The 25,776-nt window shown below is 37.8% G+C and overlaps 1 non-coding gene and 1 pseudogene across 1 annotated transcript; one reads left to right on the top strand and one right to left on the bottom strand.

The window, feature by feature from the left end:
* The first annotated feature begins 1,451 nt into the window (after positions 1 to 1,451).
* The window catches only part of LOC148094204 (peptidyl-prolyl cis-trans isomerase A-like), an 85,398-nt pseudogene continuing 61,073 nt past the window's right edge, over positions 1,452 to 25,776 (top strand).
* Positions 2,462 to 2,570, bottom strand: LOC148094205 (U6 spliceosomal RNA). The gene has a single exon (XR_015716375.1). It is a non-coding gene; the product is annotated as a U6 spliceosomal RNA (small nuclear RNA).

A 25,776-nucleotide genomic window follows, 5' to 3' on the forward strand; every position in this document is an offset into this window, starting at 1 on the left:
AACCAGGTCAAATTCCTAAAGCCGCTGCCCCATTAACATCTAATGATCTAAGGATTGGGCTGGGCCACAAGTGTAATTCCTATGTAATTCTTAGAGAGGAAAGACCTTCCCATAGAAGTTAGAACTAAATATCTGTCTTTTCAGCCTTAGGCTTCTACCGCTCCTGTGGTGTCTGGTCATGGGACGGGCACCTGATGGTATTACCCGTCTACAGTGGCCCCGCTCATGCTAGAGAGGGCTGCCGCCCCCCCCCCCCCGTCCCCCAGTTGGACTGAGCTGACATGACCCCTGATTGACCCTTTAGCTGGAGCCCCGCAGGGAGAGGCTCTTTCCCTTCTCCCCTGTCCTTGGAATGTAATGTTCTCCATGCTGTTCCCACATTAGGAGCTACTTTAAGGTCAAAGCCCTGACAGAGCAATGTTTTGAATGTCGTGTGGGAAAATCCCGGGATTGCAAACCTACGGACACCGCCCGGTCAAAGCTGTACAGGGTTCTCTTCACAGCTTCACCCTGAGGGGTACCCATTGCATGGAAAGCAGCGCCTTCAGCTGAGGACTGCAGACGGCACTGCGGCAGCGGCCCGGAACCATGGCCTTAATAACAGAGTGCTGATACATCTTCAAGTCTTGCTTCGGTAACTGTCAGGGTAAGACAGTCTTCCTGAAAACGGCTTCGTCTGTTCCTTTGTAACATCGCGGGCTGCCTGAGCTGTGAACTGGAAACCCTTTACCCGACCGAGAGTCAGAAGCAACAACCGAAAAACAACTGAACAATCTTCAGCAGCTGCCCATAGAGGAATTCCTTTGAAAACTGGGGCAAAAGGCATAGCGGCTACGGGGCCACAGCGGGGGGACTCCAAAGCCAAGGTGTCCAGCCAGAGGAGAAACGCGGGGGGGGAGGGGGGGACAATCTCGCGAGACTCGGGGGGGGGCGGGCCCATCTTGTCTCGCGAGAGGTTGCCTAACGGGAACTGAGCCCTGCCTCTGGCTTCTCGAGTGGGCGCGACCTTCCGTAGAGAAGCTGAAAAGCCTCAAGTAAGGAAGTTCTACAGATTTCCATTCGGCTTTCTCCAAGGAAAATGCCTGTTTGCCGGGATTTAGAGGTAAGCCATGCCCGTGCCCCCAGCTTTTCAGTGGATATTTTCGTTTCACACCGTTTTTTAAGGAAAGCGCGTGTGCTGTGCGGGCTAATTCCAGGCGCTGGATGAGCTCGAGCTGTTTTGCTGAAGGAAGAGATGTGCCAAGACGGTATCGACGCGTGGTCGAGCATGGCTGGCACGGATGAATGGAGTTGCTTTCATCCGAGGGGCCAAGATGAGTTTCTGGCGGTTTGTACTCACTTGTGAGCATTGTTGACTCGTGACAGTGAGGTGATGATGGTTTACACCTGGTTTAAGTGGGACCCCCCCCCCAGGTGAGGGCGCTGCCATTGGGGCTGGTTACCTCACCCACATGCCCGTGTTGGTCTCCTGGCTCCGAGGAGCCCTGTGCCCATCTCGGGGTTTGGGGCTGGGAGAGAAAGCGCGCGCTCCGGGCCTGCGGACGGAGGACACGCCGAAAGAGCGCCTGGCTTCCGCTGCTCTGCGCGGCGAGGCGGCGTTTGGTTGCGAGGCATTGCCTTCGCTCAGGGCTGTGGCCGATTTGTATTCTTTCCTTGCGATAACCCTAGATTCCTAAGCATTGTGCTTGCCAGTCCTGTGCGAGTTCTTCAACAGTCAGACTTGTCTGTCCCGGTTCGTGGAGCCTCCAACAAGAAAAACATCATAAAACAAGCAAATCCCAGAAGAAACAGGGATGCGAGGAAGAAAAAAAAAAAATCTGTAACGTATATCAAGACGAACAAATAAGGTATTTATTGCATCCAAAACCATAGACGTGGATGCTGTTTGAAAAACAATAGTGTAAAGTTTGGAAGATAAAGTAGAGGAAACTGGGGGAAAGGCAAAGAGTTGGAAAATAGTGGAGAAAAGATCCACGTGTTTAAATATATTCTAATAGAACTAGAATATTAGAGAAATGGCATGAAGGAAAATTAACAAAGATATAATCCATGAGAGTCCCTAGAATGGAAAAAACATGACTCCATATTAATAAGTAATTAACCAAGTACCAGCCCAATGTATTAAAATAGTGCCAACCAAGGCATACCCTTATCATGCAGTTTTTAACACCAGGAATAGAAGGGTCTCAGAGAGAGAGAGAAACAAAACAAAAACAAATGCACCAAAACACAGGATTGTGTGATTATAGAATTCAAGCAATGCAGAGAAAAATCTAAATTTTGAAGGAAAATTATTTTTTAAAGTTATTTTTAAAAAAAGGTTAAGGTTATTTTAAAATTATAAAATTAAAAATTTACTGTATAGCTATTCTGACATTTTTGTAAATTATGCTCATAAGCATATGACTCTGAAAATGTATCCGATTTTCATGACATGGAACAAGATGTCATAGTTTCTTGTGTGTGTCTAAAATGATTCAAAAATTTTCATGTCTTCCTTATTTGCAGGAGATATGCTAATCTTCTTGGTATTACTTCAGTTTTTGTATATGTGTGGCCAAAACGAGTACTACTATAGGATTTTGATGAATATGAATGCTAATAACTGAAAATACTCATTCATAAAAATTATTTTGAGTGTTACAAATAGTGATCACATATACTTTAGTGGAAGAGACAACAACTCTTTCTAAACCACAAACTATCCTGTGCTGCACCTGAGGACACTAGAAAATAAAGTGTTGGTGAATTGATTTTAACAATGATTTGTTAGATATGTTAGAAAATAGTAAACATTTAAATTTTAATAAAGGTAAATTGTAGAAATATATCATTTTGATCATTGAAACAGGTGGTAGTGACATCTTTCTGGATAATCATGGGTTTCTATGTAACAGTGAAGTATAACCACCTAAGAACAGGCATCACAGGATGCAGAACTTTAAAAAAGGTATTTATCATTGTGGCATTTGATTCATTCTTGTGTTATGCAGTCTGGGTAGCAGTGTGCCAGAAAATTTAGCCTCTACATTTCTAAAAACATTTTCTAAAAGCAATATCAATATTCTGTTTTTTTACTCCTTACCAAAGAAAGTTATCTTTTTCCTTCTTCACTCTTTTATATAGAATGGTATGCATATATCAGGGAATAGAAAAGAGAAATGTTTTGTTTTGCCATTAAAATAAAGAGACTCCATAAACTGCGTATCTGTGGCTGAAGTGCTTGTGTGTATGACCGTATCAGGTGTGTTAATTTCATCAGGGTAATCATTAGCTGTACTATTGGAGATTACTTAGCACAGGATTTCTATTTATAACCTCATAAAAGTGATTTTTGAAGGAGGAATAATCTTTGTTGTATTATTTATTTCATACAGTGCAGCTCAGTAAATAAATTGTACACAGATATAGTTTATTGTATAAAGGGCAGTCTCTGTACAGAGAAAAAAAGACTGCACTTGCATGCTCAGCACTAATTCCTCATGCTCTTTGTATTTGTGCCAAAGTACTTTTGGTAATATTAATTGAGAGGAGCCACATGGTATTTTAAATAGAGTCATGGGAATTTGTTCCATTATACAGCTCAGTAACTATACAAAACATCCATCAGTACTGACCACACCATCGAATATTGCATCGTGGCATCAACCCAAGACATTACATTTATCTAATCATTGACTTTACATTTACCTCAATCTATTTCAAGACACGAAATGAAATGCTTGCTGCAAAATTACATTTCCAGCAATTTCTGATAAAGGAAGGAAATGAACTTTGAATGGAGCAATTGTTTTCTAAATGGATTTTTAAGACATGGTATATTGGGTCCCAAGTTCATTGATTCATATTGGACCAAGAGATGCAGGTTGAAAAGGGACATGTCTCCAGTAGAAGAGAGAGTTAGAATGAGATTGCTTGTTCCCTGAATCAGAGGCCTAGAGCAAATTTCTTTTAATTTCTCAAAATGAAATTTCAAAATTCTGTAAGCACAGGGACATCTTTTGTCTTTTGGGACATTTTAAAGAGAAAAGCACATTGGTCCAGTAGGTGGTTCAAAGGATTGGAAATGGGATATAGGACCTTTCACTCCTGTGCTGAAGATCAGTGGACTGTATATGTGTGGGTTTATTTCACGGCTCTCTGTTTCTTCCACTGATCAATATGTATGTTTTTCTGCCAGTACCAACATTTAAGTTACTGTAGCTTTATAATATATTTGAAATCAGAAAGTGTGATGCTTATAGGTTTACTGTGATGAACATAGGTTTATCACAATTACTTGCATTCAACGTATGATGACTATTAACATTGGCTCTTAACATATCTAATTCATTACTACATTGAAAGAAGTCTGTTTTGGGGTTATACCTCCTGTGATCCAGAAAGGAAAATACTTCAATAATGATCACTCACTAATGAGCTGCTTGAACAACTTTATCTCAACTGGGCCATCATTGTGAACTGTTTTTGGAAAGTTCAGTTTTAAAATGTGATGTGATTGGACCATATTTCGCTCAAAAACATGCAATCACTATTATCCAAGATAGCATATTAAGTGCCAACATTCCGACTTTAATTGGCTTCCTTGATCTGTCCTCTTTCTCCAGATACTCCTGCAAGTTGCACTAATATAACTTCTAAAAAAATTTCTACTGTAACCATTTTGATGGCAAACAGTAATAAAAACAAGCATTTACTAGGGTCTTACCAAGAACCAGTCACTTTAAGTACATTATTTAAATTTATTACATTAATCTGAAATACAAATAAATTGTGCAAGGTGATTTTAATTATTTTAAGAAAAAGTAGCTAACAGTCAAAGTCAGAACAGATGACTTTGAAACAACTTTTGTATACTGGAAAGCTACTCTCTTTTCTAGTCCAATTTTTTAGATATGGCATTAAAGGTAAATGCAGAGAATAATTACAATAAAGTACCTCTGTAGAGCACCATTCATATGAATAGCTCGAAGCATTTCTTATTGCATTACCTCATTAATCTTTGTAGTATCCTACTGAGTGAGGGTGGCAGGAATTTTATTTCTCTTTTTATGGAGGTTTTTTTTTTAAGTAAAGTGAAACTATCTTCAACTTCCAGGTGCTTTCTCTGTAGCATATCAGTGACTGCTTGAACTAAAAAGTGATAGGCTCAGATCTTCTATTCCAAAATTCTTCATTAGTTTATTAAATCATACTTTTAGCTAATAGTTGTTGAGTGTAATTGTACATTTTAAAATTATTAAAGTTGAGACTCTGAAAGAAGCTTATAATTTAACCAAGGAAGGTTTTTAAGTGTTTTTAATAGATACAATAGGCAGTGGGGGCCCTAGAAGGGTTTGAATTGGGGGTGACATAATAAGACCTAGCCTTATAAATATTCATTTTAATCAAGTAAATAGGGAAGGAATTTCTGTTGAGCTTTGTGCAAAAGCCCTTCTTGGAACTTATGGCTTACCAGCTCTCTGTCTAAGATTTATAGAGGCAAGGCTTAAGGAGATTTGGTCTGAGTCATTTTAGTTTAAGATATATTTAGCAAGCCCCTATCATGGCTCCAAAAGTTTAAATGGAAGTAATTTTCTCTTTGAATTATAGGCCCTCAGCTGAAAGACTCGAAGTCTTATTCACTCAGGAGACTAGTGAGTAATATTGACAGTTGGCTGGAGGCCTCAGTTCTCCATTGAGGCCTCTGCATGGAGTCTCTCCATGTCTCTTTTCATAGACTAATTTGGACATCCTCACACCATGGTAATTGGGTTGCAAAGGTAAATGTCCTGAAATAGAGAGCAAGACAGAAGCTTTATTTTACTCATGACCTAGTTAACTTCATTTACTACTTCTCTGAGCACTCACAAGCACCCATTTTCTGTTGGGAGGTGTTAGTCACAATTGGAGATTGTAGAGGATAGTGTTGCCAGCTATGGGAAATACCACCCAGATCCAGAATTAGAATATTGCCAAGAGAGTTAATATAATATATTTGTGTATCATCTTTTTTTTTTTTTTTAATTGATTTTAGGGAGGGAGAAAGGGAGAGAGAGAGAGAAAGAGAAAGAAAGAGAGAGAAACATCAATGTGAGAGAGATACATTGATCAGTTGCCTCCCATATGCACCCCTACCGGGGATCGACCCCCCAATTTTGATATGCGCGCTGACTAGGAATTGAAACCGTGACCTTCTGTTGCACAGGACAATGCTCCAACCAGCTGAGCCACACTGGCCAGGGTTTGTATATCATTATTGATACAAAATGTCTGCATTGCCTTAGAGGTAATGACTGTCTTGATTTTTATAGTAATCACTTATGTACTTGAATTTCTTTATAATTTTTGCCACTTTTGTATGTATCAATAAGTGATCTATTTTAGTTTGGGCTAGCTTTTGTAAACTATGTTATACTACAGTTATTCTTGTGTGTCTTGCTTTTCTCAGTCAACATTATGCCTGTGAGATTGATTCATATTGTAGCCCATTCTGAGGGTGACCATGTATTAGAGTGCATTCATCTCCAGTATTAACCAGAGTTGTCACACTTGGTTTGTTTCTGCTGGGCCAGTGAATAGTGAGCTCAACAAGAGTCTTCCCATAACCCCCAAAGACCTCACCTGGAGGTGGTCCTGGCCTATATCATATACCTGGGGTATGAGAAACACTCCCAAATAGGACTGTATCCCTGAGGCCTTTGCTGAAGCAGGTGGGGCACTAGGGGTAGTAGGTGTGGTAGGTAGGGGCAGGTCTGAACTGTTGTTCAGTTGTAGGGCTTTCCACAGGCCAACCAACACAGCATTAGGTTGCCTGTCAATCTTTGCAGGTAGGGTCTTGACAGCAGCAATGAGGTCAAACTACAATTTCTTCCAAGTTACTTTTACTTGACACTTTATAGCTGGTTGGGATAGCCTTTTGGCTTCTTGAGCTCCCTCTCTGTCTTGGACCTTTACCACAGCCTGTGCCCATTCCTGAGATTTGTCAGTTTCCCACAGAACAGCAATGGATTGCCCCACATGATAAATATCTGCTCCCATGACTGGACTGAGCATGGGTATCAGGATCCCATTCCTAGTACTTAGGGGGGTGGGTTGGAGTATTTTGGCTTTCACTCCTGCAATGAATGTGGCCTAATCAGGGTCTTCAAAGACAGTGCCACAGATGGTCTGTTTCATTCCCAACTCTCTAATAATTTATTGTACCTCCTGTATAGATTTTCAGGGTCCCATGTGCCCAGGAGATCCCCCTCATTGGGCAAAGCCTCCCTGCAGGCCAGAATAATCCAATCTACAAGGGAATGTGTCCCTAGAATCCTTGAGTGCCATGCAGGCACTGCTGAAGGGCAAGGTGTATGTGGTGTCGCTTATTTTCTCTGTCTCCTGACCAGTCAGAGAAATCTCATCCCCTGTATCTCACAGCCACACTAACCAATACCTGGTACTTTCCCTGGCCTTTTGTTGGAATCTGACAGCTGTATCAATAAGCTCAGAGGGCATATATTCTCTCATCATGAACATTTCCTGAATTGAGACTTGCCCTAATATCTGGGCTTGTTGCTTGGCTTTTGCTTTCCATTGTATTAGGGGTCAGATGGCATGGGGTATGTCATCTGTTTCACTGTCAATCACTGTAACATCCACCTCTTCACTCTCCTCACTTTCCCGGAGATTCTACCTCTTAGCATTCTAATCAGTCTTTGTCACCTGTGCTCAGACCATAATCCACAGCAGTTTGTATTCTCTTAACTTTGCTAAGTGGCATACTAAAGTTTCCAATTTATTATCCTGCTCTCTTTCTCCAAAGCTAGCAGGGGAGTGGACAACTGCACATCCTTCTCTAACCTCAACTCTTCTGATTTTGTAACTCAAGCTTCAGCCTCTAGTTGGGCATTGGTGGCCTGCCAAACTGCCCATAGTAGAGGCCAGACCACTGTGAAAGCTATTCTTTCCCTTATTTTGCCACAGTGTGCTTGCTAAATGCAACTACTTAAGCAAATGCATTAAACCAACTGACATTTTACAGGCATCCCCATACTCACACAACAGTCTACAAGCATCCAACATACTGCCCACTCCTTCCCACATGGAGGTTTATGGCCAACCTGGGATTTCCTCCCCGATGCCTTTTCCCCAGGATCCATTTCTTTAGCCTCCTGTCAGGCTCACCAATTGTTGGTTCCAATTGGGTGAAATTTGGAACACCCCCTTACATGGAAGGCAAGGAGAGACTGAAAATAGTAGGAGATCACTCCAGATTAGTAGGTGACAGTTTTAATCAAGGGTATTTGCATACAAGGCTTGTCCTGGGTAGCTGCAAGATGTGTAGATCTCCTCCCCCACCCACCAGAACCTTAAGTGATAGAGGCCTTAATGGGGTTCGGTCACATATCCAGTCTAGGTAGTCTCACTAACCCACTCTCTCAAGGCCGCATCCTTGAAGTAACTCCCAGTGCAGGATAAGTACATTCAAAGGACAGGGGAGGGGATAAAGAGTCTCTGATTGGCCTGGTCCAGCTCGTGGGTCAAGTGGCAGTCGCATTCTTTTGATGACCTTATCCAACAAGTTCCTAGCAGAGAGAGTCCTTCCAGGCTGGAGGCTCAGCAAGTACTATGCTAAAGCCCCTGCTTGACAACCAGGTTTTTAAAAAAATATTTTTAAAATTTATTTATTGGAGTGACATTGGTTAATTAAATTATATAGGTTTCAGGTGCACAATTCTATAATACATCATGTGTATATTGCATTGTGTGTTCACCACCTCAACTCAAGTCTTCCAACACTTTTTATCCCCCATACCTTCTTCTTCCTCCCCCAGCCTGGGGTTGATTATAAGAACATTCAGAATGTGGAGCATGTCCCACTGTTCGTAGAGCCATGAGGCTGGTGAAAGGCACCTTTGTTTCTGCAGTGAAGAGGGATATGTATACCAGAGACACACACAAGTTGTGCATTGTCACCAAAGAGGGCATCAGGCAGGAAACTTCTTCTGAGAAAGGCTTTATTTGTGTGCTTTATCATTAATTTGTTCAAAATCGCTTAATTTTGTACCTTAGAACTGTTGGACTGATTAGTTTTATTAAAAAATTAAACCTGGGTTGCCCAGCCGGGCGTGGCTCAGCGGTTGAGCGTCGACCTAGGATCCAGGTGATCGGGGTTCGATTCCCAGTCAGGGCACATGCCCGGGTTGTGGGCTTGATCCCCAGTTGGGGGCATGCAAGAGGCAGCTGATCAATGACTCTCTCATCATTGATAGACTGTCTTTATTTTACCTCTTGCCTTTACCCTTTTGGGTTTGCACTGTACACCTGTGCTGTATTCTATTAGATGTGTGAGAAAGAAGTAGAGGTGTAAAGGTGCATCATCAGCTACTCTTCTTCTTCCAGAAGCTGACCTGCTTCTCTTTTGAATGTCACATTTCTACTGGTTAACATCCCCAACTTCTGCAACTTTGTGTTTTTTTTTTATTGAAATCTATTGACTGCATGGTGAGCATGACATTCTGCAACTATTTATTTATTCTGTACCCAAATCATGAAAGTTTGTATTCTCTCTTATCCAGAAGTGTGTCTTAATCTTTTCTTCTTTTAGAATGGAATAAATATTCTAAACATTAATAATAACCAGAGTTTGAGGCCTGTGTGGCTTTTTTGTACCTAGTTAAAGAAGATGAGTTATTATAGCTACACTAGGTTTTGCAAAGGGATATGTTAATAATCAAACCTATTTGACTCATCTGATAACTACTACTATAATAAACAGCCGGAATGTTCCAATTTACATAATGTTTATTTATTTTGGTATCATTTACACCATGACATTTTTGAGTTAATTTTTCATGTTGCTTACCTTGGTTGTCATCTTGGTATACTCTGAGTTTGTATAGTGAAGACTGTGTATTAATAATTTATTCTACTATAACAATTAATTAGGTGTTTAACTTTTTAATAACTTTTCATCTTAGCTTTTGCCAAGAATCATCTTATTTCCACATAATATTAAAGAGAAACTAAGGCTGGCTTCTTTAAGTTTTTTTTCTTCCCTCTAATAAAAGGGTGGACTGATATTTTGGAATATTAACCAGTACCAAAATTTATCTGTCCAGAGGACTTATTATATTTGAGTTTCTTTTTTCCATTTTAGAATAAGATAAATTGGTATTATTTGTTTTTAATGGTGTGTACTTGGGTGGCAAAATGCGTTTAGTTTTATTCTATCCATTTTATTAAGTTATTTGGGAAAGAGAACAGCATACTGTGAGGACTGATAAGTCCTTCAGCTAGTTACTTATAAGCCACCATGCAGTGACAAGTTTTCTCTCAGTGACATATTCTCTAGCATTCTGTACAGAAGCCAGTACACTGTAGGTAGACCTGAGAAATGGTGAGTTCAATCATGAAACTATTTGCTCTCATGGTAAGAGTCTGAATAGATACCCTGGGACTGAGATCATTTAATTTTTATCTTGAAAGCACACACATACATTGAGAGATGATTCACTGACCTGCTGTATAAACTAGACATTACACCAGATTCTTATTCTTCCGAAGAGCCTAGGGTCCAGTAAATCTCCTGTGAAATTATACATATTTCTAAAAAAAATTGTTCATTGTTTTCTGTGAAAGTAAGCTTAGAGTAAAGGCTGAAGATAATAGTATCTTATATAATATATCTCCAACTAAGAAAGTAATTGCACAGGAAAATTAGTGCGGTAGTTGGTTTACTATCTAAGTTTCAGAGGTTTTAGCACCATATGCCCTATCAAACAGACATTGTTGACCTTATAGAATGATGGATTGACCTATTAAAGATTTTATTAATATCCTTACTGAGGGTAGAGGGACTGATGTCTTAAAAAATGAAGTATATGCTCTGAGCCAACAGTGGATCAGTGGTTTTGTTTCTCCTATATAACTGGAACAAAGGGTAAACATCAGAGGGGCTCTTTGTTTGTTGATTCTAATGATGCAGTTATCTGTGTCACTTCCTATCTCCACAGGATCAAATAACATTGCTTATTCAGTTTCAAAGAAAATTCAGTCCTCTAAGGTGAACATTTTCACCAAACTGTGTGCTGAGACTGCCACCTGATTCCTTATGGCACTGAACCATTGTGGGGGTTCGGTGTGCTTCAGAACTCTAATGCTTGCAGCAGTGATTAATACTCGATATTTTAAAGTACATCTTCATTTCCTCCACCTCTTCTCTTCACCATGTCTCTTCCTCACTCTGTTCTGGGATACCTGACCCATGTAATATGGATTAGATTATTGATTAACCAAATCAATAATCTCTGATTTCCAGTTGGTTCTGGCCAGTAGCAGAGTCCTGGTCAAAGATCTGAAGGAGGGAGTGTGAAGTCAGGACTTTTGTGTTCTCTCCCTTTAAGACGGCCTATCCCCTGGTGTGGAAGGTCATTGCTGCTTTGGAGACAGGGGAACTTAAAAGATCCTTTTCAGTTTTATATTTACTCTATTCCTTTGTCCTTTTAGGCACAAGCATGGCAGTAGCTCAGTTGCTACGGAGCCACAGGCATATGCACTGTCGAATTTGGGGTCGTCAGGGGTAAGCATGTTTTCATTTGTAGTCCCCCTTATATGCTGAGGATCCATTCCAAGAACCCCAGCAGATGTATAAAATTGCAGATAGTATGAAACCTACTTACAGTATGTTTTTTCCTATGCATGCAAACTATGATAAAGTTTAATTTATAAATCAGTCACAATAAGAGATTAACAACAATACCTAATAATAAAATAGAACAATTATAACAATATACTGTAATAAAAGTTATGTGAATGTGTTCTCTCCCAATGCTTCTTATTGTATACTATAGTAACTGTGGGTACCCTGGACTGAGGGATAAGTCTCCACTCTGGTGGGATGGAGCAGAACAGCATGAGATTTCATCTACAGGAGGGCCCACAATTTAAAACTTACAAAATGCTTATTTCTGGAAATTTCCATTTAATGTTTTTGGACCACAGTTGACCATAGGTAATTGAAACCATGGAAAGTGAAACAGGAGATGGGAGCTACTGTGGTTTAAGGGTAGTTACATCATAATAGTGTGGCCATTGTTATTTGGAAGGTAAATATGGATAGAAGGAGCTGTAAGGATGCTCATAGCAAAGGTGGTGGAATGTGCCTGATTGTCTCTTGGTAGCTCAGCAGCATTGTTCCTCTTTTGTGTTCTCTACATTATCACAAAAAAATGGAAGATTGGGAACTATGTTCTCAGAGTCCTAGCTGGTAAGAACCTGAGTTAAATTCTGCCAGACATTCATTGGAGATTTGGAAGGAAGAAAAGAAGCAAAAGCCGTATTAGTGTAACCTCTCGCCATGGTAGGCGTGCCCAGAAGCATTGCCAGACATGCCTTCTGCAGGAGTTTCCTAGAAGTTGCCCCCCTCAGTTCTGTAGATAGCTGAAACACAACTGGTGGTTTTCCTGTGATTCCTAGAAGTACTCACTTTTGTCAAAACTAGCTGGATCAACCTTCCTGATTTTCATTTTTCCAGCTTTCCACTATTTTTGGAAACACCTGACTCTCTCAAAGTTTTTCTATGTAGTGGTTTCTGTTTTCCTGGGCATTCCTGATTAACACAGCTGGTGTATATACATATGCACACACCATACATGTACTCATGTATGTAACCACTGTATACATAAAAATATATAAGGCCACTATATATATATATATATATATATATATATATATATATATATATATATAATCAGTGTATATACATAACCAGAGTAAAGGCACCAAGGAAAATGAATTATTTATGTTTCAATTAATTCATGGTGTGCTGTGAATAGAGAAAAAAATGATAATGCCAGATTAGAAGTATGCCTAGATTCTGTGGCAGGCAAGAAGATAAGACCAATTAGAATACCCCAGTTTAGAATGATCAGGGAGGGTTTACCCCAGGTGTGTTTTGGCTGAGGTTTGCTCCATGACTAAGAATTAATCAAGTGAATAAGAAACTAAAGGGAGCCTCAGTGGAGGAGCATCATAGGAAGTGTGGCGGTGCAGTAAGAGCCTTCTGTGTGAGAAGTACATGCATTTTGATATTGCAGGCACCTTTCAGCGTGGTGAGATGATGCTGGCCTAGGTCATGTAGAGATGTGTTGCCATTTTAAAGCTGTTGGGCTTTGTCTCATATGCAGTGTAAAACTAAAATGGAAAGTTTACCACCTGGAAATGGAATAGGTAGATTCAAGGCTCATGAATTAAGCATCATTACAGGTATGTGCTATAAGTGTGTCAGCAAGTTGTATCTTGCTACTGTTATGTTTATTTTATTAAAAATGCTAACTACAGGACATGTTGATTGCCCCTTAAAATATTGCAGATTAATTTATATATCAGTAAAGGGCTCTTCCCATAACTATACTGTAAATTAGGAACTGACTGTAGTCATGAAATATGATGGCAGCACTTAGACTTTTCATTGGCTAATTAAATTTAAGTTCTATTTTTGAACTTTTGCTCTAGTTGGCCATTCATCACAATGATAGCAAAACATTCAGAAGGGAAACAGTTATAAGTCGAAAGCTCTCACAGGATACTTACGTTTCTAGACACTCAGTCTAATTTGATTGTACATGAAGTCATTGTAAAGACTTTCTTATTTAAATATTTATATATCACAAACACATTATTATTTGATTTTTTCTTCCTTTCACTCATGCAGACAAAAACAATCTATTTTCTATGAAATATCTGGTAAGTAAAATGAAATCTTTTAAGGCTTTAATACTATTTTGGATAATTTGTACTTGCCCACGTAGAAAATGTTGATTCTATTAATTTTTTAACTTGAATAAGCACAGAGAATTAAAAGAAGAATATTTAAAATAAATACTGATGTCAAACCTGAAAAATACATTTCTACACTAAAAATTTATTTAAAAATATTTGCCAAGGATGTATCTAATAAGTGGCTAATCTCCAAAGTGTACAAAGAACTCATACTACTCAGCAAAAGGAAGACAAACAATCCAATTAAAAAATGGGCAGAGGACCTGAATAGACATTTCTCCAAAGAGGACATACAGATGGCCAAGAGACACATGAGAAAATGCGAAACGTCGCTAATCATCAGAGAGATGCAAACTAAAATCATAATGAAGTATCACTTCACACCTGTCAGAATGGCTGCCATCAACAAATCAACAAATGACATGTGCTGGCGAGGGTGTGGAGAAAGGGGACCCCTGGTACACTGCTGGTGGGAATGCAGACTGGTGCAGCCACTATGGAAAACAGTATGGAGGTTCCTCAAAAAATTAAAAATGGAGCTCCCTTTTGACCCAGTGGTCCCACTTCTAGGAATATACCTAAGAATTCTGAAACACTAATCAGAAAGAATATATGCACCCAGATGTTCATAGCAGCACAGTTTACAATAGCTAAGATCTGGCAACAGCCCAAGTGCCCATCAGTAGATGAGTGGATAAAAAAGCTGTGGGACATTTACACCATGGAATGCTATGCAGCTGTAAAGAAGGATCTCATACCATTTGGGACAGCATGGAGGGACCTGGAGAATATTATGCTAAGTGAAACAAGCCAGGCAGAGAAAGACAAACATTACATGGCCTCATTTATATGTGGAATCTAAAGAACTTAATAAACTGATGAACAGAATAGATCCAATGACATGGAAGCATGGATCAGACTGAGGAATCTGAGCGGGATGGAGGAGGATGGGTAGGTAGAGGGGGAGAGATTAACCAAATAATTTATATGTATATATGCACAACCCAAGGACATGGACAGTGGTGTGGAGAGGGACTGAGGAGGGGTGGGATGGGGCGGAATGTGTCATTAGGGTGAAAAAGGGACATCTGTAATATTTTAAACAAAAATTAAAAAAATAAAAAATTAAAATAAGTTATTGTAATCTAGTTATTTAAAATGATATCCAAAATTTAATAGATAATATTAATTTACTTTTTTATATATTTTATCTTTATTGTTGAAAGTATTACAAATGTCCCCTTTTTTCCCCCCGTTGTTCCCTTCTATCCTGCACCCTTGTTTCCAGGCCTTCACCACACTATTGTGTGTCCATGGGTTATGTATATATGCATACAAGTTAATCTCTCCCCTCCTACCCCCGCCACCCCTGCCTTCCCTCTAAGATTCATCAGTCGCTCCATGCTTCTATGTCTTTGGCTCTATTTTGTTCATCAGTTTATTTTGTTTATTACATGCCACATATAAGTGAGATCATGTGATACTTGTCTTTTTTGACTGGCTTATTTTACTTAGCATTGTACTCTCCAGGTCCCATTATGCTGCATATTATTCCAATGGTGCAATGTCCGAGAAGATGCTCGATATGATTTCAGTCTTCTTGAACTTATAGAGACTTGTTCTGTGTCCTAACATGTCATCTATCTTAGAGTGTCCCGTGTGCACTTGAGAATGTTTATTCTGCAGCTGTGGGATGAAATGTTCTGTAAATGTCAATTAAATCCATATGATCTAGTGTGTCATTTAGAGTCATTGTTTCCTGTTGATTTTTTGTCTGGAAGATCTATCCAGTAAAGTCTGTGGGGTGTTAAAGTCCCCTTTAACTGTATTGGTGTTATGACTGTATTGGTGTTTAACTGTATTGGTGTTATGACTGTATTGGTGTTGATTTCTCCCTGAAAGTCCTCCAGAAGTTCTGTGTGTTTTTTCAGCCTGCATTAGTCTTTTGTTCTCCGGAGGGTCTCTCATGTACAGCATATATTTGGGTCTTGTTTCGTTAGCCATTCAGCTATCCCGTGTTTTTTGATTAGAGACGTTTAATCTGTTTATGTTTAAGGTTATTATCAATGGGTATTATTTAGTTTATTTTTAATACATAGCCTTTTTCATAACATTTCATGTTTCCAAAAATAACCACACATATCTCATTAAATCTGTTTATTTGGATAGCTGGTTCAGGTGTTAGGAGAAAGCATATGCGAGGCATTTGACACCCAGTACCATGTATGAGTGGTCGTTAATGAAGTGATACCAAAATTACAAACATGACTATAATTTTCCAAGAATCTAGTGTTATGCTCTCCTTGAAATCAATACATGCATTAAATAGAAAAATAATTGCATTTTGTAGATTAAGGGATTGAAGCAGAAATAATTCACATGAGAATATTTTCAGAATAAGCATTGTAATTTTTCTATTTGACAAAGTAAAGATAAGGCCAAAAATTTGGACATCATCTTGCTAGTATTGCTCATAATTTATAGCTCTGGGTAGGTCAGTGCGTTGAATAGGTAGATGTCAATCTGTCTAGTAAAGCAGAGTCAGCATTAAGAACACTGTTACATTTGAAACACTATTTCAAAATTAAATTTCCTAAACTCTTTCTTGGCAAGTCCTCACTTTTCTTGAAAGCAGGCAAAAGTGGTTACATATTAGCATGACAGTGAAAATGGAGTGCAGAAATGAAGGTCTTTGCAGACAACAATCAATAGAAATGAGGCCACTGAATAAAAATGAAGGGCTTAAGCTGTCCATTCATCAGATTTTCCTTGGTAATCATGGAATTAAAATTGTGACCTTTAGTGGAAATACATATTATTATAAATTGTTCCAAATGAAGAGTTGAAGTCTGAGATCCTGTGAGAAAAAGTTTGTTATATCTTCTCTGTATATATTAAATAACCTAGTTAAGTGAACAGATGATTCAGATATAATATTATATGGTTTGTTTTATTAGTAAAGGGGAAATTAGATATGATAAGAAAAAAGGCAAATCAGATTTTGTATTTGTTTTTGATATGGAATTATACTATATAACTTCCTTTACCTTCCAGTCCCAGTACAATATTATCTTTAACTTTACAAGAAAAATATTTTGCTTCTCTCTTTTTTTAATATCTCTATTGATTTTAGAGAGGGAAAGGGAGGGGGAGAGAGAGAGAGAATCATCAATGATGAGTCCTTGATCGGCTGCCTCCTGCACGCCCCCTACTCGGGAGTCAAACAGAATTCTCCTGGATCATAGGTGGATGCTCAACTGCTGAGCCATGCTGGATGGGCATGTTTTGCTTCTTTATTATTGAGTCAGACTACTTCAGATTACTATGTATATCTTTTCTGTTTTATGCCATGTTACTTGGAGAGCATCCTTAGAAGAGTTTCTCTAATTAAATTAATTTTATTGAAATACAGTTATGTGTTAGTGACAGGAATAGGGTCTGAGAAATGTGTCAATAGGTGATTTTATCGTTGTGCAAACATCATAGAGTGTACTTAAGCAAACCTACTTGGTGCAACCTTCTACACACCTAGGATAATCTATTACTCCTAGGCTACAAATCTGTACAGCAGGTTACTGTACTAAATACTGTAGGCAGTTTCATCTCAATGGTATTTGTGTATCTAAACATAAAACTCACAGTAAAAATATAGTATAAAAATATTAAAAAATGACACACCTGTGTAGGCACTTACCAGGAATGGGACTTGCAGTACTGGAAGTTGCACTGGATGAATCAGCAAGTGAGTGGTGAGTAAACGTGAAGGCCTGGGACATTGCTGTACACTTAAGCTGTACTAAATTCTTAAAAAATATTTTTTTTCTTCAATAATAAATTATCCTTCAGTTACTGTAACTTTTTTACTTTATAAATTTTAATATTTTTAAACTTTTTTACTTCTTTTGTAATAGCAGGTTAAAACATAGCACAGCTGTACAAACATATTTATCTCCTTATTCTGTGTTTTTATATTTTTAATCTTTTTTGTTAAAAACTAAGACACAAACACACCTAGCCTAGGCTTACACAGGGTCAGGATCGTCAATATCACTGTCTTTCACCTCCACATTGTCTCCCACTATAAGGTGTTTCAGGGCAATGACATGCATGGAGCATTCATCTCCCATGATAGTGCCAGCATCACCACAAACATGTGAATAACACACTGCAGTATGATATTACAATGACTAGGACACTACTAGGCAGTCAGAATTTTTCAGCTTTGTTATAATCTTATGGGACCACCCTCATATATGTGGTCTATCATTGACTGAATGTCATTATGCAGCTTATGACTACAGCATCACTTTGGGGGCATTAGCTTTGTCTTCTTCCAAAAAACACAGTGTTTACTCAAATATTTTACATATCTAATATGCCTCTAGTTTGTGTGTTGAAATATAAGATTTTATTTCTTCCACGCAAATGTTGCTCTAATCTGGCTGCAGTAGTTAGAAATAGCAGTTTCGAAATGTAAAGATTTGCAGGAGCAATTTAAAAGGTGCAAACTGATTAATTAAATGTCCATATTACTATGAGATACTACTAGGAAAAAATATTGCTGCTGGGATTTCTAGTTGATGGCCAGTTCACCCTCTATGCCAGTGCTCGTGCTCGTGGCTCAGGTAGAAGCACCACCTGATGGTGCCCTCCTTCTTGATTCCCTAGCCCATAGATTAAATAAAACTATGTCATAAAGTTCAACACATTCAGTCAGTAGTATTAAGCATCCAATTATAGAAATATTTTGTTGTAATTGCTACTCACTTTCAGAATTTTTTTGGTTAATCCTCACCCAAGGATATTTTTTCTGTTGATTTTTAGGAAGAATGGAAGGGATGGGGAGAGAGAGAAACATAGGCGTGAGAGAAACATATCAATTGGTTGCCTCCCAAACATGCCCTGACAGGGGAGGGGGAACCTGCAACCCATGTACGTGCCCTTGACTGGGAATTGAACCCACGGCACTTTGGTGCTTGGGCTGACATCTAACCACTGAGCAACACCAGCCAGGGCGACTTTCAGAAATTTTGAGAGCTAAATATGGTCTGATCACTCAGAGCACAACTCTATTATTTTTCCTTTTTTAAAAAATTTATCTTTATTGTTCAAAATATTACAAATGTCCCCATAGCACAGCTATTATTTTTCCCCCATTGACTCCTTCCACCCCGCACAACTCTATTATTTTTGAAGGTAGAGATAAAAGCACTAAGAAGTTAGTGGAAAATATGAAGAAAGTAACATTTCTGGAGATGTCAATATTTATTGCATCAGAGACTTTTGCATGACACACCTAATGCGTAGTTATAAGGAAAATTCTATAAAATATAAATAATTGTAGTTAATTTTTTTAAAACTTTGAGGGCTCAAACTACAATACATAATAATTACATATATTTTCTCTATATTTAATATAACCATGATTGTATTTAAATGCTAAAAATGATATATAGGCAGATTCTTAAATGAATTTCTAGTTTTTTCTATCATTTTACGTAAATTATTTCAAGCACTAACATAGGGGTAGCATGGAAATGGTATTTCTTCAGGTTAGGTTTTCTGCGTTCTGCTCATCAACTTCTGTGAGTCCTGAGCTATTCCTGAAGGCAGGGAACTACCTCTCTGGTTCATTGTTGAGCCTCGGGTATTGATAAGAAATCTGGAATATAGAACTCAGTAAGTATGGTTGTGTAAACAAATTCAAATTGGGAGGTCCATGGTACATTTTACATCGAAAATAGCATTTTATCAGTTAGTAGATTCACAATTACCCACTATTTATTGAATAACAGTTTTTATATCTAATATTTCTAAGGAATTTTATGTCTGTTAATCTCTGCAAAATGCATGTCACTACACATTCATTTATAAAAATATATTTTCTATCTCTCTGCAAGGAATTGAGTTAAATAAGTTAAAATATGTAATGCTCTTTGGCCAGAGCTTGGCACATGTTTTTATTGTTGCTTTTTACTAATTACCTTTGACTTGAACATGCTGGATTCCATATTTATGCATGGTGATGCAGTAATAGAGAGTTGTTTTATTTTTTTATTTGTTTGCTTTGGTAAAAAGAGAAAGTTCCTGAGTGGAGTGTGACTGAAAAATGGATTGACTATTTGATAAAAACATGGATTCTATGAGACTTTATTTTTCTTATTGAAGCCAATGGTGTTTTTGTTTTTACTTTTGATTTTCAGTCTAAAAACAGTTCTTGCTGCTTTGTATTGAACAGCTGATGTGTCATATCACACCAGTAATGGGTAGCATCCTACCTTTCCAGGAAGGAATTCTTGTACTAAGCAATTTTTCATGTCATAGCATCAGTGGCCAACTCCTTCTCTAGCACTGTAGTGGTATCAGTTCATATTATAGGGTATCAGGGCATATTACAACCTTTAGGTTACTTTAAAATACTGCTTCAGATAAATTAGTCTAGATTCTATTCGGAGAAAAAAAGTGAAGTTTATGGAATCTCAAGCTCATTCCCATCTTGCCTTCCTGTGATAAATCATGTTCGTAACAAAGCCAATTTTCCTCTGGGGGCAAATGTAAAATTGCTCTGCAATATATCTGAGTCATGCATCTATTGCTTCCAGTAAATATTTGCCTTTTTAACTCAGTCTTAATGTAGATGTATTTCAGAAATGCAAAGTAACTTATACGTTTGTGCCAGTTTTAAAAAAGAGTTCATTATTCCTTTAATAATAGATACTTAGACATTAAGTGGTATAACTAGGGCATGGAAAATAAACCCTTCATATTCTTTTTTAAACACAGCCTTCAGTCTGAGACAATATATTTGGAATTATACCCTATATTTTTAACTTAAGTATCATTTATCCTAAACTTTCAGAGAAAATGAGACTCTTGCTCTGATAACCACTTTACTAAATTAAAAACAAACAAACAAAAACCAATCAGGCTTTGATTCTCTTTACCTAAATAAGGACACTGGATAGTAACTTCAGAAAGAAAAAGTTCCTTACCTATGCTGATTTCCTAATATCTGGGTAGGCAGTGCTTTAGTTTTAGAGTGACAGAGATCCATATTGCTAATCCGATTTCAATATACTAGCTGTGTGACTAATAATAAGGGAATTAAATAAGATAAAATGCTCTAAGTTGCCTGGAATACTTTTTCATATTTTAGTTAAAAAAACTATAGTTATTATTGTTGCCAATTATTCAAATCATTCTCCTCCACCGTAGCCACAGTGATATCAGCAAGAGTACTAAGATGATGTGTATTTGATATTTTTACAGTGACAGAACTGTCACTAAGAGTAATGCCTATGAAATATAAAATACAGTCACTGCTCTCAATAAATCTATAATCTAGTCGTGACATAGATATACACAGAAATATATACCTTTTCAGAATTCCTGATTAAAAGTATACAGAACTACTTTGCTTATCCCATACTTCGACATTATCTTTCTCAAAATTAGCTGGAAACATCCATCATGCACTGTTTGTTACTGATTCAATTTGGCAAAAATAGTGCTAGGGGCTGCCTATATACAGGACCTTGAATCCATGAAAACTGACCTATTATGTTGATAACTAATGATCTTAATGATCACTCTGAGGCAAAGTAGTATCATAAAGTTGTACTTAAACCTGCAGAAAATATTTTGTAGTTTAGCGATGTGCTATTTTAAAAAATTGATTTCTATTGGTAGCATATTGCATAAGATTTTTAATAAATACCATTTAAAATTAATATTCTAAACATACCATTTCCAGACATATTAAATTTAGTTTTCATTGTTTTGGGGAAGATAGGAGACTTATTTGAGTGGGGAAGGAAACTCTTCATTTTCTATTAATTTCTTAATATCATACAGTAAAATGGGCAGTGTTCATGTAAATAGTATAGCTATGGAAAGCTTAGATAGGGTTTTCAAAGAAATAGTAACCTTGAGTTAAACTCTGGATGCCCTTAAGATTTGATATAATCTTATGTAATTTGAAAATACAATATTAACTATATTTGTACTGTATAGTGATTTCATTTTAATGAACTATTATTATATTGAGTTTATTGTATACCACATGTGATTTTGGTTAGATGTAAACAACCATGCACTCGGCTAGTCTGTTGTGCAATGAATTACACACACATGCACACACAGTCTTCACTAAGCATTGTTGATATGTTCTGTAACTTTAAGCTAAATGACATTAACAAAACCAATTTTTACCATAGGTTAATTGATATAAACAAAAGTTAAGTTCTTACAGCATGTTATCAATGTTATAATGCAGTGACTTTGAAATGACATTGTTCAAGGACCTGCTTTCTCTGTGTGTATACATATGTGTGTCTGTGGGGGGGGGGGGAGGGAGAGAGAGAGAGAGAGAGAGAGAGAGAGAGCACGACCCATAGGATGCAGTCTTATCTAAATAGATTCTTCTTTCCCTTTTGAATATATGCTTATCTAGCCTCTTAACAGTTTATTAATATCTCTATTTTTTAAAAATATACTTTTATTGATTTTAGAGCAAGATAAAGTGAGAGGGGGAGAGAGAGAGAAAAATTGATCACTTGCCTCCCCCACGCACTCCACCAGTGATTGAACCCACATCCCGAGTATGTGCCCAGACCTGGAATCCAACTGGTGTCCTTTCAGTGCACAGGAGGACTCTCAACCAACTGAGCAACACCGGCCAGGGTGATACCTATAGTTTTATCCTGTCATGTATTCTTGGCTTTAAATGATAAATCTATAAAATTCAATAAAGCTCCCTTAGAGTCCTTTTTTGCAGCACCTGTTATTTTTGGCACTTGTATGGAGTTTTGTATTTTCTATAAATTAACAAACCAAATTGCATAAACACATCTGCTCTTCTAAGATGCTTCATGAACAATAAAGATGATTACAATAGGATGGCTAATTTCCCAACAACGTTAATTGTAGATATTCTCTGATTTAGAAAACAGTGGCAAGGTTATACTTCCCAGTAGGAAATAATTTGAAAGTATTTGCAGAACAGTTTACTCTTTGTTTCACTCTTTTAACAGCACTGTATTACATTATAAGTGACTGATTCTTAATGCAAAAGCAAAATATTAAAATCTAATTTACATGTCAAAGCAAAGACAAGATGGGAAGAGAGGTTGAAAGGCTAAATTAATCATTTTACATTTATAATTAGAACATATCTGCACCTATAATACATGACAATATGCATACTTTTGTATGAAAATAGTGATTATATCAAATCAGGAGCTTGCTTTTCTTCCACGGAAAGAGCTTTCCCTCATCGGCTACATGTTATTTTCACTAATGAAGGAAGACGTTATTGATGTCTCTCAGAGAAACTTTCTTCAAAACCAACCTCTTGAAATTTGAAACTTATCTAATCAAAATATTCTATTTTAGAAGCAGTACCCACTCATTTTATTACTATAAGCTTAATGGTTCTGGAGGAATTGCATTTAATATTCCCTTTGAATCTGATTTTTTAAAATCAATTAATTCTTAATTCTAATTTCAGTTCTTCTGGGCCATTGATTCTTTTCCTCATTAGGCTCTTTTAATCACTTGACTTCCTCAAAAAGCAACAGTTCGAGTTTCTTAGAGAAAAGTTTCCCATACATAAATTAAATGAATATAAATGTAACAACCTAAATATCTCTTCACTACTAATGCTTTTTCCCCTGAAGAAATGGTCACCAGACAAACAGAGTGGTTCTCCAAATCATTCTGCACAGCTATTGTCAACCTTTACTACTGCTCTTGAAGCCACCTGGCACTTTATGAGAATATTAAATGCTGTGTTATTTTTGTACTGTGTCCTATAATGGGTGTGGTAATTTTTTTAAAACATTGAAACAGACCAGAAAAACTTATTTTTATTTAAGTTTTTAAAAAATTTATGGCTAACAGTTTTCTTAAATATTTGTAGCCCTTTGCTTAATTTGGATCCTCTGTGTGTGTGTGTGTGTGTGTGTGTGTGTGTGTGTGTAAACTTTTGTTACCGCCTATTTGGGACTTGCCCTTGTTAATTTTGCTATGTGTCTCAAAAAATTTTCTTTCCTCATAAATGTTGCTATTTTAGAACATTATTTTACCAGGTTGATTCCAGAGTCAGTATTCCAGATTCTGCCAAACTTAATTCCACAATTCGTAGATTCAGAGAACTACCAAAGGTTTGGGGGCTAATATTAGTTAAGTTTAAGGAAACTGACAAAGTCAGAATATGCATTTACTCATTTTTTCATTCTTTCAAAAGTTTGAACGTCTGCTACGATTGGAGCAAATGGTTTGGATATCTGCATGATCTCCTAGAGTCAGTTATCTCATGTTAATGACCTTAAGAACCTGGAGCAATCAGAACAATCTTTCTCTTCCAGTCCTTCTTTCTCATCACCTTCTTCCCTCTAAACACTTTCCTTTCTGTTTTGTTGGGTCATAAAATGAATAGAAGTTTATTTGATGGGGACTTACTTCTTTGATTGGTGAAAGTCATTATCAATTTTTATTTTCCCATAATGTACTGCTGATGCCTCTATCAAAGTATTGATTCACATTCCTTTATATTTTTATCATATTCTTATCAGTAATTAGTTTTCTGTTCACCCTCCCCACCAATTGTAGTGAAATCTCTCTAAAGGCAGGGTATTTTTCAAATACAATTTGGGTTTAGAACTTGGGTCTCAGATGGAATGGAGGTTTGCCAAAAAGAGCCAAGAGCTCCCAGCTGGGCCTGGCTCAGTGGGTTAAGCATCGACCAAAGATCCAGGAAATCGTGGTTTGATTCCTGGTGAGGGCATATGCCTGGGTTGCAGACTCCATCCCTGGTTGAGGGTGTGCAGGAAGCAGTGGAGGTCCAGCCCGGGCAGTCCAGGGGTCCCCAAAGGGGACAGCGTCAGTGAAGAATGAAGGACACAGAGACAGCCTTCAGAGCATTAGGACAATCAGCTTCTCTCTTTATTGCCTTGTTACAACTGTATTTATACTATTTGATTTTATTGCTGGTTAAACAACATGACATCATGCTTTGTTCTGGTTTCTGTTTTGGCCTTTCACAGTTAATGAATATACCTTCTTATCTGACCTTTACTAAAGAATTTATATCTGTTTAGGTATGTTAATTTTAGTCTTACCTATTGTTTATATTTCTATAGGCTATTCTACAGGTTAATCTCTAGTTATTTTTATTCTGAAGTTACTATTTTATTGCTCTACCACAGAGCTAAAAGGAGAATAACTAGACCAGCTTTTCTTATGTAAAGGTTTTGCAAGTCCTAAGTAAGGATTATGTAGCTTGCTCGTGATTGTTTTTAGCTGTGGTGACTGACCGCCTGTCTGGCACCAGCCTCAGTCTCCCCGCTGACATTCCCTGCAGCATTCCGTCCTCATTGTGATATCCTGTGTGTGATAAGGGTCAAGGTGTAAATTGAAATAATCTCTTTCCTAGACTGCTCTTTCCTTGTGGGGATTCCCAGAGCTTTCCATTAATATAAACATCCCCCAGTAATACATTCCTTAGTGGGAACTCACTGGTGGACTCCCTGTGGATGGCCCTGCGCTGCTGAGTCAGCAGGGGCCCAGACCCAGGCTTCTTCCCTGGTGGGAAGGTCCCCAGAGTAGTGGGCCTAACAAGTCCTAACTCTTCTGCTGACAGTCTAAGTTCCGTATAGGCGCCACATGATATCTTTGTAATACTTGGGGTTTTTACTGAATCATTATCTTATCCAGTTCTATCTGACTCCCCTGCTAGGGAAAAGTTTCCCACTAGGGCAATGCCCTTTTCTGGTGCAGTGACTCGGGTAAGGACACAGAGCGTTAGAAAGGGGAACAAGCATAGAAAGAGAGATCTGCCATACGCCAACTCCCATGGAGCATTTGCTGTGCAGATGTCTCCTCCTTGAAGGACTGTGTCAAGCAGCAAGGATGGAATGGCTTCTGGCAGCCGATCAATGACTACCATCTCATCATTGATGTTTCTATCTCTCCCTCTGCTTCTCCCTTTCTCTCTGAAATCAGTAAAGATATATTAAAAAAAAAAAAGAA

The sequence above is a fragment of the Miniopterus natalensis genome, chromosome 1 (genome assembly GCF_054644295.1).
Source record: "Miniopterus natalensis isolate mMinNat1 chromosome 1, mMinNat1.hap1, whole genome shotgun sequence".
NCBI classification, from domain to species: domain Eukaryota; kingdom Metazoa; phylum Chordata; class Mammalia; order Chiroptera; family Miniopteridae; genus Miniopterus; species Miniopterus natalensis.